Source organism: Myotis davidii, unplaced genomic scaffold (genome assembly GCF_000327345.1).
Source record: "Myotis davidii unplaced genomic scaffold, ASM32734v1 scaffold216, whole genome shotgun sequence".
NCBI lineage: Eukaryota > Metazoa > Chordata > Mammalia > Chiroptera > Vespertilionidae > Myotis > Myotis davidii.
This window is the reverse complement of record NW_006287277.1, coordinates 1,167,997-1,184,376: the sequence shown is the minus strand read 5'-3', so window position 1 is coordinate 1,184,376 and position 16,380 is coordinate 1,167,997. Positions and strand designations below refer to the sequence as shown.

At 42.9% G+C, this 16,380-nt stretch overlaps 1 protein-coding gene across 4 annotated transcripts in view; it reads left to right on the top strand.

Moving 5' to 3' along the window:
- Positions 1-224: 224 nt before the first annotated feature.
- RAB9A (RAB9A, member RAS oncogene family) overlaps positions 225-16,380 on the top strand; it is a 23,599-nt gene continuing 7,443 nt past the window's right edge. For 2 of the 4 annotated variants that reach the window (XM_006759078.2, XM_015560882.1), the window contains exon 1: positions 10,880-10,980. The gene's annotated coding sequence lies outside the window, so the exon portion shown is untranslated. Of the gene's footprint in view, positions 354-10,879; positions 10,981-12,290; positions 12,313-16,380 lie in introns of those variants that run through there. The other 2 variants (XM_006759079.2, XM_015560883.1) reach the window with 2 other exon arrangements.

The window sequence follows — 16,380 nt, the reverse complement described above, 5'->3', positions numbered from 1 at the left end:
CCCACACCCCCGGGAAGGAGGCCCGCACACAACCCGGGGGACACACGCTTACCCCAGCCTTTCCCCCAACCCCTGGGGGCACCCCCTCCCCCCAGCCCACCCAATCCTAACGGCCCCCCGACTGGCTCGCGTGGAGAATGCCCAGCGCTGCCACCATCTGATGTTGGCGATTGTGACGCGCTCCCCAGGCGAGACATTTGGAACGTGGAGCCAGGGCCGGGGCTGGAGGCGGTTTGGGGTGTTATCTGATTCAGGCTGGCTACGGTTGCAGAATGGGGTTCCTGACTGGCTTCCAGCTTCGTGTGTAAAGAGGCAAGATGAGAATGGGGAGTGCCGCCCGCATCGCGGTGAAGGTACTGGCTTTGTCGTTTCTAAGTGATGACACATCCCGTGACCTAGGTTCTTTTGAGGAATGACTTTTTTTGTTGTTGTTGTTGGTGCTAGTTTCCAAATTGTCACGTGGCCAGGCTTTTTATAGGCTTTCAGAACCCTAATGAAACCAATAGAATGTGATGGCTTTTGGAAAATTAAACAAAAATTTTTTTTTAACTTGTCTGCCCTTCAGTCTGCCACGGTGGTAATGGAAAATTTCTAAATTGCCTGTAATCTCAAAAAAACGGTTCTTGGAGCTAAACTTGTAGACGTGAAGGAAACCCACAACTCCTCAATGTGGGACTTTTAAGAAGACTGTTCTTAGGTTCTCGGTTAGAAACTTTTGTTGACGTTATCACTACTTGTCTGGAACTCTGAGTATCTTATTTATATTTACAAATCGGAGACAGTGGTGTGGCAGTCTGGTGCTAGCAGTATTTCTGTGTAGAAATTTTAGTAAATTCCTCCTGCTTAATGTTCCTGGCTTGGTGATTTCTTATTTTCCAGAGTTTTGTGGTGTGGGGATATTTTTGGTTTAGCATTTGTGAGGTTAAAGTGGACCAATGAAACTAAGGAGACTAGAACAGTTTTTGGCTTTCATTCCAAGCCGGGTTCTTGGAGATTAGGAAAATACTTTAATGCTGCTCCCTCTTTTCCAACTTCTTTTTCCTTTTCCCATTTCAGCCACTTCTTCCATCCAGAATACACTACTCTGGAGGCCTGAAGATAAGTTCCTTTGGTTTTAGAAGTTAAATTTTAACCTCCTCTCATTTCTTGGGCAGCCGCTCTGTGTGTAAATCCTCTACATACATCATTTAATTGAATTTTCACAGCTTTTCTGTGTTATTCGCTCCATTTCACAGATGAGGAATTTGCTGGGACATTGGAGGGTTAGGTCTGTTTCCCGCAATCACACAGGGCAGAGCCAGGATTCAAAGCAGGCCTGTGTGAGTTTAGAGTAGTAAAGTTCTCAACTGGGGCCCTTGATGATGTCTCCAGGCATTTTGGGTTCACTCTTGAGGAGTGCTGCTGGCATCTGGGGGGAGGGGGGGGCGGGTAAGACGCCAGGAATGCTGCTCAACTCTCCAGAGCACAGGGCAGGCCCCGCATCGGAGATGTCTGGCCCAAAATGTCACAATGCAGGGGCCCAGAAAGCCTGCTTTACAGCAGTCTGTAACCTCAGAGCTCAGGTTTCAGCACGTCTGTAGTTTTTCAAATGTAACGGTCTTTTCCTATTTAGGAGAACTCCTCATTTTAAGAAAGAGCAGTGGGGAAATTTGAGAACTTGAAGAGATTTCCCTTGACTCAGAGGCATATACATTCATTGGAAAGATGGAGTGAGCAAATAATTTCGCATAACAGAATCCAATTTTTAAGGCAAAAGTGGCAAAAGGACCTCGAGAGCCATTCAGATCCGTGGAAGTAGACTTAGGGAGTTTGGTTGCTGTGTTATTCCAGTTGTCAGTAAGCATTTTCTGAGTCACCTGTCATGCACTGATAGGTGCTGCTGATATGAAGGGGAGCATGCAGTCTAATCACAATCATAAGATCAAGTTCTGACTTGTCCTGGAACCAAATTTATTGTGTGGGCTGCTCAAGGTCGGGGGTCAGGTGTCATTAAAAACACACACACACACACACACACACCCTCCCCCACCACTCCCCCCTCCTCCCCAGCCCGGCTGGGAGTGGCTTTTTTTGTGGGGCGTGCAGGAGGCAGCCGATCAATGATTCTCTCTCATCATTGATGTGTCTCTCTCCCTCTCCCTCTCCCTTTCTCTCTGAAATCAATAAAAATATATTTTTAAAAAACCACACTCTAGCTGGGTGGCTCAGTTGGTTGGAGAGTCATCCTGTACAACCAAAAAGGTTGCTGGTTCGATTCCTGGTCAGGGCACATAGCTAGGTTGCAGGTTTGATCCCCAGTTGGGGCATGTATAAGAGGCAACCAATTGATGTTTCTCTCTTTCTAAAAAAAAAAAATCAGTGAAAACATATCCTCTGGTGAGGATTTAGAAAAACCTCAATAGGTGCACACCCACACACAGGTACCTGGATCGTAGTATTTACTGTGCGAAGACTTAGGTGAAATGAGGAAACGTAGATACGCTTTTGGTAGCTTTGTAGGTTGACCACATGTGAATATTTACAAGAAACAAATTGAGTAGCCATTATAGTTGAACATAAAATTTCTTAAATTTCCCCTCAGTAGACAATAGTCATGCATGCATTTTATCATGGAAATCAAGAAATACATGATGAAAATATTTTTTTAAATGGCCTTTGCATCATTTGCTTTTGCATCTTCCAGCCCGTTTTCATCATGCCTGTCTAAGACTAGGCCCTTCAATATAGGTATCACCTCATTCTGGCGGCAGGTGTAACTTTTAGGTGAACTCAGGGAGTGATTGATTGAGGAATCCCAAAGGGCTGGCTCTTGTTTGAGGAATCTGTGAAGGGGTTATTTATGCAGCCAACATGGCATCTTTTGTGCGTAGCTTTGCCTTTTGACTCATGCTCAAGGACAGCGTGTTCTTTGTTAATGAATAGATTTCTCTGCCTCTCATCAGGAGTTGTCTGCTGTGGGGGATGCTAAATTATACACCTAAAGTGGATTGCTAGCTCATGGATCTAACAAAGGAATGTGTGTTCTGTTCTTTCTGGAGGCGTTTTATTCTGGGAAGGGGCATTGGTGCAGGAAGAACATCCATTGGCCTCTGAGGAGTCTTGCTTGATCTGTAGTTGGCTTGGCTGCTCTGGCCAAATTAGGTCACCGCATTTCTTTTCTTTTCTTTTTTAAAATAAGTTTTTATTGATTTTGAGAGAGGAAGGGAGAGGGAGAGAGAGAGAAACATCCACGTGAGAGAGAAACATCAGCGGGCTGCCTTCTGCACACCCCCTATTGGGATTCGAGCCTGAAACCTGGGCTCAGAAACCCAGGCATGTGCTGACCGGGAATTGAACCAGTGACTTCCTGGTGCATGGGACCACGCTCAATCAGCTGAGCCACACTGGCGGGCCACCTTTCTTTTTATGAGATTACATGACTAAGTAGAGACATCGGATTATTGGTTTCCAAGTAGTTCTTCCCCAGGCAATTTGTTGGTTACATCAGCAGGAGGAAATAAGCCAAGTGGAATTGTGTGTGTGTGTGTGTGTGTGTGTGTGTGTGTGTGTGTGTGTGTTTGAAATGTGTCTCACTTGAAAGCTAGCTAGGTAATAAATTTGTTAGTCAAAACCAAGGACAAGAAAATAGGGCTTGTGATTAAGTAGGTCATCAACAGAGACTATTTATTAAGGATTTTGACGGGTGAGGGGTGAACTCACAAAATGCCTCATGGAGTTTGGAAAGCTGTGATGCAAACGAAAGGCCAGAATGCCTGAGGGAGGAGCCACGGGAGACTCAGGTGTGTAGGAGGAGGACGCCTGGCTGGGTTGCGCTGGGAGGCGAGGCTGGAGGTAGTCCCAGGCCGTGTTTAGCAGGGAGCCTGGGGTTGCCTGGGCCCCCTCCATAAGCTGGAGGAGAAATCTATTTTCCAGAGTGCATCTTGATATTTATTGTACATGTTGTCAAGTTGAGCTCTGTGTATTTCCACATTCTGGATTATTCCATCACTTTTTGTTTCTTTCTGACCGTGATGGGTACAGGGTTTGAATGCTGCTGTGTATCATGAACGTGGAGAGGATGATTAGTTGTGAATGAATGTAAGTAAGGTAACAGATCAGCATGGGATGGAGAGAGACAGCTGTATGTTTTGGAAGAAATGTGTAAGTGAAGCAGACAGTGGAGGCTTCACTGACCCCAGCTCATTTCATCGTGAGGAGTCTGGACACAGACTTCACTTTTGTCCCAGGCCTGCTGCCTTACAAATGTACGTTATTGTTTGACAAGGGATGGAGGAACAGTAGGGCACAACTTGATTCATTCATCCCATGGCCATAGTCATTATCCAGGTGTGAAGGGTAGCAGAGCAGTGTAAACTAGCAAACGGAACTGTTCAGTGTAAATTGAACTAACACTTTTTTAAAAAATATTTTATTGATTTTTTACAGAGAGGAAGAGAGAGGGGTAGAGAGTTAGAAACATCGATGAGAGAGAAACATCGACCAGCTGCCTCCTGCACACCTCCCACTGGGGATGTGCCTGTAACCAAGGTACATGCCCTTGACCGGAATCGAACCTGGGACCCTTCAGTCCGCAGGCCAGCGCTCTGTCCACTGAGCCAAACCAGTCAGGGCTGAACTAACACTTTAAGTTCCAAATTCATATGCATTGTATTCGGCTTTTGGGTCCAGAGGTGAAGTTAGTTTTTAGGTTAGTTTTCATAAGCATGGTTGTGTTATCAGTGTGAGAGAAGCCTGAAAAAAACCTAACAGATTTCTGTTTCTAGAACTTGCTATGTAAAGCTTTAATAGAAGAATGCTTAAATGATATAACAGGCTCAAAAAAGTTAGAACCTACTGGGGTATGTATGCTATAAGGTGACTGCGCTAGTCTTTGCAGCTTCAGGCTTGTGTAATCAGAGCAGTGATTAGCTGAATATGCGTAAAAATACATACATGGTTTAGTTGCAAGTCAGAACAGAAGAACTGTTTGAGATCCATACGTTAGTAAATGCAGAGCGTTCTCCAATGAGTTCCAGTCTTCTTAAATAAAATTTCATAAATAGTTGTTTTGGAGCAAACAGCTGCCACCCTCTTATCCTGTTCCACATTCATATGTGAGCAGTACTTGAGCTTCTCACACCGACCCTGGCAAACCAGATTTGCAAAGATATGACATCATCGAAAGGAATGTGCTACGATGTAATGCTGAAACTGGGAACTCCCTTGGGAGCCAGTTTGCATGGTGTCCTGCAGGTGTCCAGTTCCTTTTTGGTTCCCTCAGAAATTTAAAGCAGCCCGCCCTGCCCGTTTCCTATGCAGACTGTCCCTTGATCTCCTCTCCCTCATTGTCCATAGTGTTCCATTCCCATTTTCTGCTGCTCACACTTCTTTTTAAAAAAAAACGTATTTTTATTGATTTCAGAGGGGAAGGGAGAGGGAGAGAGATAGAAACATCAGTGATGAGAGAGAATCATTGATCAGCTGCCTCCTGCACACCCCACACCGGGGACCAAGCCCACAACCTGGGCATGTGCCCTTGACCGGAATCAACCTGGGACCCCTCAGTCCACAGGCTGACGGGACGCTCTATCCACTGAGCCAAACCAGCCAGGGCTGCTCACACTTCTTTAGGAAAGAGATCTTCTGGTGGAGAAAGGGGCCTCTGGGTGCAGAGGGTGGTCACGGGGTCTCCTGCCTCTCAGAGAATCCCTTGCGCTTCCGCCCACCTGTCTGAATAAGTGTCTACAAGTGTGTTAGGTTTCCTCATATCTCTCTCTCTCTCTCTCTCTCTCTCACTTTTTAAATAGATTTTTATTGGTTTCAGAGAGGGAGAGGGAGAAGGAGAGAGAAACATCAATGATGAGAGAGAATCATTGATCAGCTGCCTCCTGCACATTCCCCACTGGGGATCGAGCCCACAACCTGGGCATGTGCCCCTGACTGGGATTGAACCCAGGACCCCTCCGTCCTCAGGTCAACGCTCTGTCCATAGAGCCAAACCAGCCAGGGCTCATCTCTCTCTTTTTTTAAAAAAAATATTCTTATTGATTTCAGAGAGGAAGAAAGAGGGACAGAGGTAGAAACATCAATGATGAGAGAGAATCATCATCAACTGCCTCCTGCACGCCCCACACTGGGGATCGAGCCCGGAACCCGGACATGTGTCCTGATTGGGAGTCGACCCGTGACCTCCTGGTTCATAGGTCGACGCTCAATCACTGAGCCATGCTGGCTGGGTTCTCTTTAGTTTGTCACTGGTGGACCATTTGTTTTCCATCTTCTCAATTTTGTTTCTGTCGCTCATCTGTAGTTCCCTCTTGTTGTCCTTTTAGGGTTTGTACATTTTTAGTCCTTTTTGCCATTTGGTGGGAGTGAAAGTAACACATACTTGACCTGCCCTGTTTGGTTAAACTGGGGGAAGCTGTTTAATCTTTGTGAACTTGCATTAATTGAACTATAAAACACCAACTTGCAGGTGATTTGAAGGTGCTATATGCCTACCAGATACAGTGCAACCTCAATTCTCGAACTAAATTTGTTCCGGAAGGCTATTCAAGAAGCAATTTGTTAAAATAAAAAAAAAAGGAAAGAAAGAAAAACAAAGAAGCAATTTGTTTGAAAACCAAACCATTTTTTCCCCATTAGAAATAATGCAAACGGAATAAATTCATTCCAGATCCCCAAATAACTCCCTGTTAATCTTTCTTATATACGGTACAGGTCTAATGTACTGTTTAATCTATAATCACACATTCTTTTCTTAAACTTACTGAACCACCTCCTCCTAGCCTTAACCAACTCACTTTCTTCGCTTTTTCCCATATTGCTGCCTCCAAAATGCTGTCCCCAGCGAACTGCTTTTCATTTATCTAAATCAACAAGTTTTTCTACCTCTTCAGTCGCCTGTGATCATTGTTTTTTTCACACCCTTAGCAACATTAGCACTCTTTAAAATTATTTATTAAATTTACTGGAGTGACATTGGTGAACATGAACATATACGTTTCAGGTGTAGGTTTCTATGTTATAAGATCTGTATGTTGCACCATGTGCCCACCACCCAAAGTCAAATCTTCTCTGTCACCTTATATTGGGACCCTCTTGTTTCCCCACCCCCTTCCCTCTGGCAACCACCACACTGCTGTTTGTGTTCAGTTTTATGTTCCACATACGAGTGAAATCATACGGTTTTAGCTGTTTCTGACTGACTTCTTTCACTTAGCATAATGTTCTCAAGGTCCATCCATGTTGTTGCAAATGGCACTATTTCATCCTTCCTTATGGCTGAGTAGTATTCCAATATGTATATGTACGACATCTTCTTTATCCAGTCCTCTATCCAAGGTCACTTTGGTTGCTTCCATGTCTTGGTCACAGTGAATAATGCGACATTAGCACTCTTGATGGCCTCTTTAAAATTGTGCGAATCATCCATTTTGCCAACAAAAGCAACAAAACAACACACACACACACACACACACACACACACACACACACACACGAAAATAGTCACAGCTCGATTTCCTGAGATGTTAACAAGGTGAGGTTTAACTGTAAACTGACTCATACTGGGGCATTCTCTCCGTTGTTTGTGGCCTTTGTTTTGTCATGCTGGTGTATCAGCATGAAAGAGTTGTCGGGTCCACAACCCAGACATTTTTTTTTTCCGTGAAAAACTTGGTAGAGAACCGAAATGTTCGAGATGGGGGGCATTGGAGAGTGAGGTTTGACTGTATTTGGTAAACAGTGGCGGCTAATGTTATTCCAGTCATAGCATTTATTATTTGAGAAAACACTTGACAATAGCAATAGGTAGGGAAGTGGACATGTTTCTTGTGTTGGCAAATGAAGGGGGTAAGAGAGATTTTTGGAAATGGGGGAAATAATTAGTTTGGTTTTAGTTATGTTGAATTTGAACTGCCAGCAGGGTACCAGATGAATCTATAATAATAAAAGGGTAACATGTTAATTAGACCAGATGTCTTCCGGATGTCATTCCAGACATCCTTCCTGACAAAGCCAGGGCCAGAAGGAAGCCAGCCCGGTCCCGGGTGCTGGAGAGTGGCCGGAGGAGGGAAGTGTGGGTCCTGGGTGCCAGAGGGAAGCCGGTGCTGGCAGCTGGGGGAAGGAAGACCTACTCTTGCATGAATTTTCATGCATTGGGCCTCTAGTATATTATAAAAGGGGTTGGAATTCTTGTCTGGCCCCGGCAGGGTGGGAGGGTGGAGGTGGACTTTAGTTTCGAAATCACTGGGTTTTATATCCCAGGAAGATACGGTTTGGGAAGAGGTAACAGCTTCAACCTTGCCATATACTAATGTTAAGAGCTTGTTAGAAAAGGGAGCCACTTAGGTTTCTGAAAGCTAAGGGGGTGGTGAAAGCCAGAGAAGGTGGAAACTGTTGTCAGGGGTAGTTTTATGGACCATTAAGTCGGAAGCATTTTCAAGGTCATTGCTAGGCTGTGGCTGAGTCCTGGCTAAGACTGGAAGGTCTTCCGTCTCCAGCTAGAGGTGTGTTACTTTGCAAGGTTCTTTCCCAATTGAGCCTCCATTGCCTTATTTGTTTAAAAAATGCTTATTTAGGGTCTTAGGATGTGGTTGTTGGCAATGAATTTTATGGTGGGGTCTTAAATTCAATGATACTAGTAAGAGTTAAATTAAAACAAGCCAAAAACAATAAATTTCTTCATTTTCACTAAACAGGCAAATTGAAATACATGGTACAAAAAAGGTAAGATTATTGTAAAATGAAATGGACAGAATAAATATTCGATTTAATTTTCCACCTATGATAATTTCACAATAAAAATCATAGTTTGCTTTGTAAAAAACAAACAAAAAATGCCTGAGTACCCTTTTAAGATTTTATGTCATGACACATGGCTACAAGTGAGAGAATTCACTACTAGGTGGGCCTCAGGTGGGGACGCTGGGTCCTATCTTCCCTACCTATTGCTATTAGCCATGAGGGTCGTTTCTAGAAGCATACACTGTGAAGCCCTAAGAGAAGCACTTTTCTCTTTATTCGCTTTAGGAGTGCATATGCCATAGGCCAGTGATGGCGAACCTGTGTCACCTCTGACACGCGAACTCATTTTTTTGGTTGATTTTTCTTTGTTAAATGGCATTTAAATATATAAAATAAATATCAAAAATATAAGTCTTTGTTTACTATGGTTGCAAATATCAAAAAATTTCTATATGTGACACGGCACCAGAGCTAAGTTAGGGTTTTGCAAAATGCTGATATGCCGATCTCAAAAGGTTCGCCATCACTGCCATAGGCCGTTTATCTAAGGACTGAGGAAAAGCCTTGGGACTGGCCATTGGGAGTTGTCTGGGGACTTCTGCATATATAGGGGTCGGGGGATGAAGTTGGGAGCCTGTGTGTAGTGAGCAGAGTGGAGGGTGATCAGGACTAGTCGTGAAATGGGTAGTGATGGCACAGTAAGGTTAGGCGTGGAAAGGTTTTTGTAAGCAAAGTCATTTGCATTACCTTGGTGGGGACAAACAGGCATCATTGATGGAGAAGTAGGATGAAGTGAACTTTCTGGAAAGCTACCTGCAGCACTCTTACATTCTTCTCATTGTCTTTTTTAAAAAATATATTTTTATTGATTTCAGAGAGGAAGGGAGAGGAAAAGAGAGAGAAACATCAGTGATGAGAGAGAATCACTGATTGGCTGCCTCCTGCACGCCCCGCACCAGGAATTGGGCCTACAACCTGGGCATGTGCCAATTGGGAATGGAATGGTGACCTCCTGGTTCATAGGTCGATGCTCAACCTCTGAGCAACACCTTCTCATTTTGACCTGGTGACAGCTTCACTGCAGACTGGGGGCCTTTAATCTAGCAGAGTCCTATGTGCCAGACATAAAGCTGTCCTCTTGAAATATATCTGCTTGGGAAATTTCCACTTCCCTTACTTAATTTCTCTAACAGCCAAGAAGTTCCACTTTGCTGTGGCTTCATCCCTTGTGGGCAGTATTTGTAGACGAACTCTTCCCTGGGTAGATTTGGAAGACCTCCAGCCCTGACACTTTTCTGCTTCAAATTAAAGACATCTGGTTTCTTATCTAATTTGAGAGGACTCAGAACCAACATTTCCTTAAGCTACAGCAGATCATGCTTAATTTGTGTTTAGCCGCTCTAATGTATTGTTCTAACATGCATATTCAAATTCATTTCTTTTATAATGCATTCTTCCTGAAACAGCCAGTCTAATTCCCAGTACCGTATCTCTCTCTTTTGATCTGTATCTGTTTCTTTGCATTTTAATTCTGTCTCCCCAAATGAAACCTTAAATTGCTCCACACTTTGACTTGTTGTCAAGCACTGTAAGTGCCTTTTCCTGTGTCTTGATACAGGTAGACACATTTATGCTTGTTTCTCTTAAGGTCTCGTTAAGCACAACAAACATTATCTACACTTCCAGGATTAGCAGTTTCCCGTAAGTCTGTCCACTGAACCATCACAGTTCATGGTCATAATATTAATAACATCTCATGAGTGACGGAGAGAAGAATAGGAAATAGTGATGCCAAGTAAAGACGAAAGTGAGAGTGTCATGAGCTACACAAATGGGTCACACATGATATATGAATGATGCAGACACATATCGATCATTTCTTGAGGTCCAGATTCCTTTAAGAATCTGATGAGCCCTAGCTGGTTTGGCTCAGTGGATAGAGTGTTGGCCTGTGGAGTGAAGGGTCTCGGGTTCGATTCCAGTCAAGGGCACATGCCTGGGTTGTGGGCTCGAACTACAGTAGGGGGCATGCAGGAGGCAGCCAATCAATGACTCACTCTCATCGTTGATGTTTCTCTCCCTCTCCCTTCTGAAATCAATAAAAATATATTTAAAAAATGAACCTGATGAAACCTTTTTTGACTCTTTCCAGAGAAAAGCTCCAGCTCACATGCTTCCATCCCTGCACTCATCCTTATTTCACATGTGATTCTAGGTGCATTTCCCCCCTGCGGCTCCTTCATGGACTCCCAGGTAAGCACACACTATATGCACACTGTTGAATGCAGAACTCACGTAGCAATTTAAATGTAAACTAACCGAAATGAAATAAAATTAAAAATCCAAGCCCGGCTGCTGTGAGTCAGTGGTTGAGCATCGAGCCATGAACCAGGAGGTCACGGTTTGATTCCTGGTCAGGGCAAATGCCTGGATTTTGGGTTCCATCCCCAGTGGGGGTCATGCAGGAGGCAGCCATTTGATGATTCTCTCTCATCATTGATGTTTCTCACTCTCCCTCCCCCTTCCTCTCTGAAATTAATAAAAACATTAAAAAAAATTCCATTCCTCAGTTGGATCAGCCACATTTCAAGTGCTCAGTAGCCATGTACAGTTAGTAACTGCCGTATCGGACAGTGCAGATATAGAATGTTCCCATCATTGCAGACAAAGTTCTGTCAGATATTGCTGCTCTATAGTTTCAGGATGGTTTAAGAAGATTTACTTCTTAACCAAATCTCTCCTTTCCTCTTCTCCTTTCCCACTCACTCCACAATTGTTAATGATTAGTGCACCTACAGCCCTGCCTTGTTTTAAGCAAAATTGTAGGTATTTCCTAAAAGTTTAATTAGATGACTCATCTTCAGAAAAGAGATTGATTGAAATGAATTCTTTAGACAGGTTGAGCTGCTCTAATGTGAAGTGTGGTTTGACTTCAGTATTTTTCCTCTCTAGCTGTCTCTGTGAGGTAATACTCAGTGATAGACTAGGACAGGGGTGGGCAAACTTTTTGACTCGAGGGCCACAATGGGTTCTTAAACTGGACCGGAGGGCTGGAACAAAAGCATGGATGGAGTGTTTGTGTGAACTAATATAAATTCAAAGTAAACATCATTACGTAAAAGGGTACGGTCTTTTTTTTTTAGTTTTATTCATTTCAAACGGGCCGGATCCGGCCCGTGGGCTGTAGTTTACCCACGGCTGGACTAGGATCATTTAGTTCATCTGGCAAGTTGTGCCTCCAAATTGGTCTATTCCTATGGTATTTTGCCTAATTCTTTCTTTTTTTCCCCTGGCCGACATCTTGCAGTAGAGATAGACTTAATTACTTCGTTGACTTGCTTCTTGCTTATATATTTCAGCAAGGCAACCAGGAAGACCAGAAACAAAAGAGTGGAATGGCTGACACACACCTATATTAAGATACTATAAGGAAATAAATACAGCTCCAGTAAAAATGGAAATAATTTAGAAATTATCCATGCCTTTATTTCCTTGGTTAGTTTCTTTGAGCCTCCTCAATTTCTCAAGCTTTGAAATGAAATACGTGGTATGCCTCTAACTAGGACATTTAGGGTGAATGAAAAGGTATGTGTTTTTTGGAAAAGAATGTTTCTAAATTTAAACCAAGAGTGATAAATTCAACTTAAGTGTTTGGAAATGAGAACTAGTCAAGGGGTCACAGAGTATGCATTTCAAACTCTGAAATTTTGAGAACAGCAGTGTACAAACCCAGCCTACTCTCCCTTTGGCTGCTTGTTAGAGGAATGCTGCTTTTTTGCAACCTTGTACTTTTTGCAGCCAGCAATACTAATTTTAAAGTGGTTTTCTCATTAGATTTGCAAGTAAGAATCAATTTTTTTGTCCTTTCCCATGCATTTTAATAGACCTCAAAAGTAAAATGGGGGAGGAACTGACTGATTAGAGAAACAAAGAACTGTAAGTACAGAAAGTACAAATAGAAAAATAAGAATAGCCCTAGCCAGTTTGGGTCAGTGGATAGCGCGTCAGCCAGCGGACTGCAGGGTTCTGGGTTCAATTCCGGTCAAGGGCGCATACCTCGGTTGCAGGCTCTGGCCCTGGTTGGGGCTTGTGTGGGAGGCAACCAATCGATAATGTCTCTCACAGTGATGTTTCTCTCTCTGTCTCTCTCCTCCCTTACACACACTCTCAAAATCAATGGAAAAATATCCTCTGGTGAGGATTAATAAAACAAAACAAAAGAAAATAAGGATAGAATAATAGCAAGAATAAAGGAGGAAGTAATTTACTTTGGTCTCAGTTTTAACACTTTGGTACCTCACCATATGTAAAGTTTTGTATATGATGTTGCAGAACAAAAAAAGGGCAAATGAATGGTGGCATTCGGTGTTGTGTGTCCCTCCCAGGGAGTTAGACAGACTCAGACACAACAGACTGATTAGAGCAGGGGTCCTCAAACTACGGCCCGCGGGCCACGTGCAAATACAAATATTGTATTTGTTCCCATTTTATTTCTTTACTTCAAAATAAGATATGTGCAGTGTGCATAGGAAGTTGTTCATAGTTTTTTTTTTTTTTTTTTTCTTAAATATATTTTATTGATTTGTTACAGAGAGGAAGGGAGAGAGATAGGAAGTTAGAAACATCGATGAGAGAGAGACATCGATCAGCCGCCTCCCGCACACCTCCCACTGGTGATGTGCCCGCAACCCAGGTACATGCCCTTCACCGGAATCGAACCTGGGACCCTTCAGTCCGCAGGCCGACGCTCTATCCACTGAGCCAAACCGGTTTCGGCTGTTCATAGTTTTTTTTTAAAATTATAGTCCGACCCTCCAACGGTCTGAGGGACAGTGAACTGGCCCCCTGTTTAAAAAGTTTGAGGACCCCTGGGTTAGAGCATAAGTGAGTGAGAGCTGCCATAGGGGTGGAAAGGATTAGAGGGAAGAGAACGATTAGGCAGGGGAGGCATAGAAGGCTTGGATGAAGGCTCTGAACTAGGCCTTTGCATGACTGGGATATTCATAGCTGTCCAGGTATAGGGAGGGGGCTCCGAGGCCAAGATAAGGGCCTGAGCAAAGGCTGGACAGTAAATACCCATGATAGGGTTGGGGGTGCTGGCTTGTAGGGTTATACTTGGGGCAAGCTTGTAAGCGAGGTTGGATAGCTCTTTGAATGCCATGTTCAAAATATTGTATAATAAAAATCATAAAGACATAAGTGGGTTTAGTTTGGAGACAGTTAGATCCATGACCAATAAAAATGTCCACCTTTAATTAAACATTCCTGTTAAGAGATTTATATTCTCCATGCCTGGGTCTGAATCCCTCTTGGTCTGTTGTGGTATATGGTTTTGGAAACCAGCAAGGGGTTGGAGAAGGCCAGAGAAAAGGCTACTACTGATGAACTATCCATAAGCAATTGATAGTGCAAGATAAAAGTCCACAGTTGAAGAGTTGGAAAAATAGTATTATAAAAAGGAAAGGGTTGACATATAGTGTTGTCTTATCTTTAGTTTTGAGGTATTTGCTTCCCATTGAGATTAGTGTGTGCTGTATAGGTGTGGTGGTGCCAGCACATGGTATTGTAATCCTAAAATAGTATTGATTGTGCTTTGAACTGGTTTATTTAAAAGGACACTGCTGCCCTGACCGGTTTGGTTCAGTGGATAGAGCGTTGGCCTGCGGACTCAAGGGTCCCGGGTTCGATTCCGGTCAGGGGCATGTAAGTTGGTTGCGGGCACATCCCCAGTGGGGGGCGTGCAGGAGGCAGCTGATGGATGTTTCTCTCTCATCTGTGTTTCTAACTCTCCCTCTCCCTTCCTCTCTGTGAAAAATCAATAAAATATATTTTAAAAAAAGACACTGCTGCAGGGACAAGGAGATTATTTGTGGCTCCGTAAATCTCATTTTAGGGTCTTGTTGCTAATAAGACCTTAGGCTGTGTGTGTATATCTCTATCTATCTATATTCTTTATATAATTCACCATAAAATTCATCCTTCTAATATGTACAGTACAATGGTTTTTAGTATAATCACAAAGTTGAGCAACTATCACCACTCTCTAATTCCAGAATATCTTCACGCTCCCACAAAAGATACCTGTAGTCATTAGCAGTCACTCTTCATTTACCTTTCCCCTCATTCCCTAAAACCACAGATCTATTTTCTATCTATAGATTTGCCTGTTCTGAACATTTCATATCAGTGGTATCATATAATATGTAGCCTTTTGTGTCTGGCTTCTTTCACTTAGCATAATGTATTTGGGGTTTATCCATTCATCAGTTGATGAACATTTGGGTTGTTTCTGCTTTATGGCTATTATGAATAATGCTGCTATAAATGTACACGTACAAGTATTTATGTGGATGCATGTCTTAATTTCTCTTAGGTATATGCTTAAGAGAGGAATTGCTGGGTCATATGGTAACTGTGTTTAACTTTTTTTGTTAGTTTTTGTTAATCCTCACCCGAGGATATTTTTCCATTAATTTTTAGGGAGAGTGGAAGAGAGAGGGAAAGACAGAGAAACATCTATGTGAGAGAAACACATTGACTGGTTGCCTCCTGCATGAGCCTTGACCAGGGCCCAGGCCAGGGAGGAGCCTGCAACTAAGGTACGTGTCCTTGACTGGAATCGAACCTGGGACCCTCTGGTCTGCAGGCTGGCGCTCTATCCACTGAGCAAGGCTGTTATTCATTATCATTGCACCAGTTTACATTCCCATCAGCAGTGTATGAGGATTACAGTTTCTCCACAACCTCTTCAACACTTGTTATGGTCTGTCTTTTTTATTCTAGCTGTCCTAGTGGGTGTGAAGTTTTCATTTGCATTTCTCTACTGGCTATTGATGTTGACCATTTTCCCTTATTTTTAAGTTGGGCTATTTTTTTTTTATTGATGACTTGTAAGAGTTCTTTATATATTCTGGGTACAAGTCTCTTATCAGATATTTGTTTTCCAAATATTTCCTCCCATTCTGTTTGTTGTCTTTTCACTTTCTTGACAGTGTACTTTTAAGCACAAAAGTTTTAATTTTGATGAAGTTTATTTTATTTTTTGTTTCGTTGCTTGTAATTTTGGTGTCATATTGAGTTATTTTCAATCTTAGAATTATAGAAAAATTTAGGAAGCAAATGTCCTTGAGGCATGGTGGATAGCAGTATTTAAGGAAAATTTAAAAGATGATTTCCATTTTACTTAATTGCAGCATTCAGTCAAGCTAGACTGTAAGTGAAAATGAAGCTTTTGATTCATTTTTATATACTTTTGATATTTAAAAAAAGTATGACTTTGCAGCCAAATCACAACTTTCGGGATTGAACTCAGTATTGAATATTCTAGGTTTTCTTGCAGACTTTAATATAAATCTGTAAGCTTTTTTTCATAGTGTGATCACCATGTGCCTAGTATTTGGGTTTATCACTCAGCAGTATATTTCTACAGTTCTGTGTCTCCAGTTAGGCATTTAGGTCATTTCCAGAAATCCTTCCTTGGCATCTAAGGCCCTGCCTGCTCCAGGCCTCTCCCCCCAGTCCCATCCGCATAGAACTCTCCTCTCTCCAGACTCCTGCTCAGGCCTACCTTGGACTCGCCCGGTACATGCCAGCCTACATTGGCAGGGCCTTCGCCTGGGCTGGTCCCTCTCCCTGGTTCCTGGCTCCCTCCTC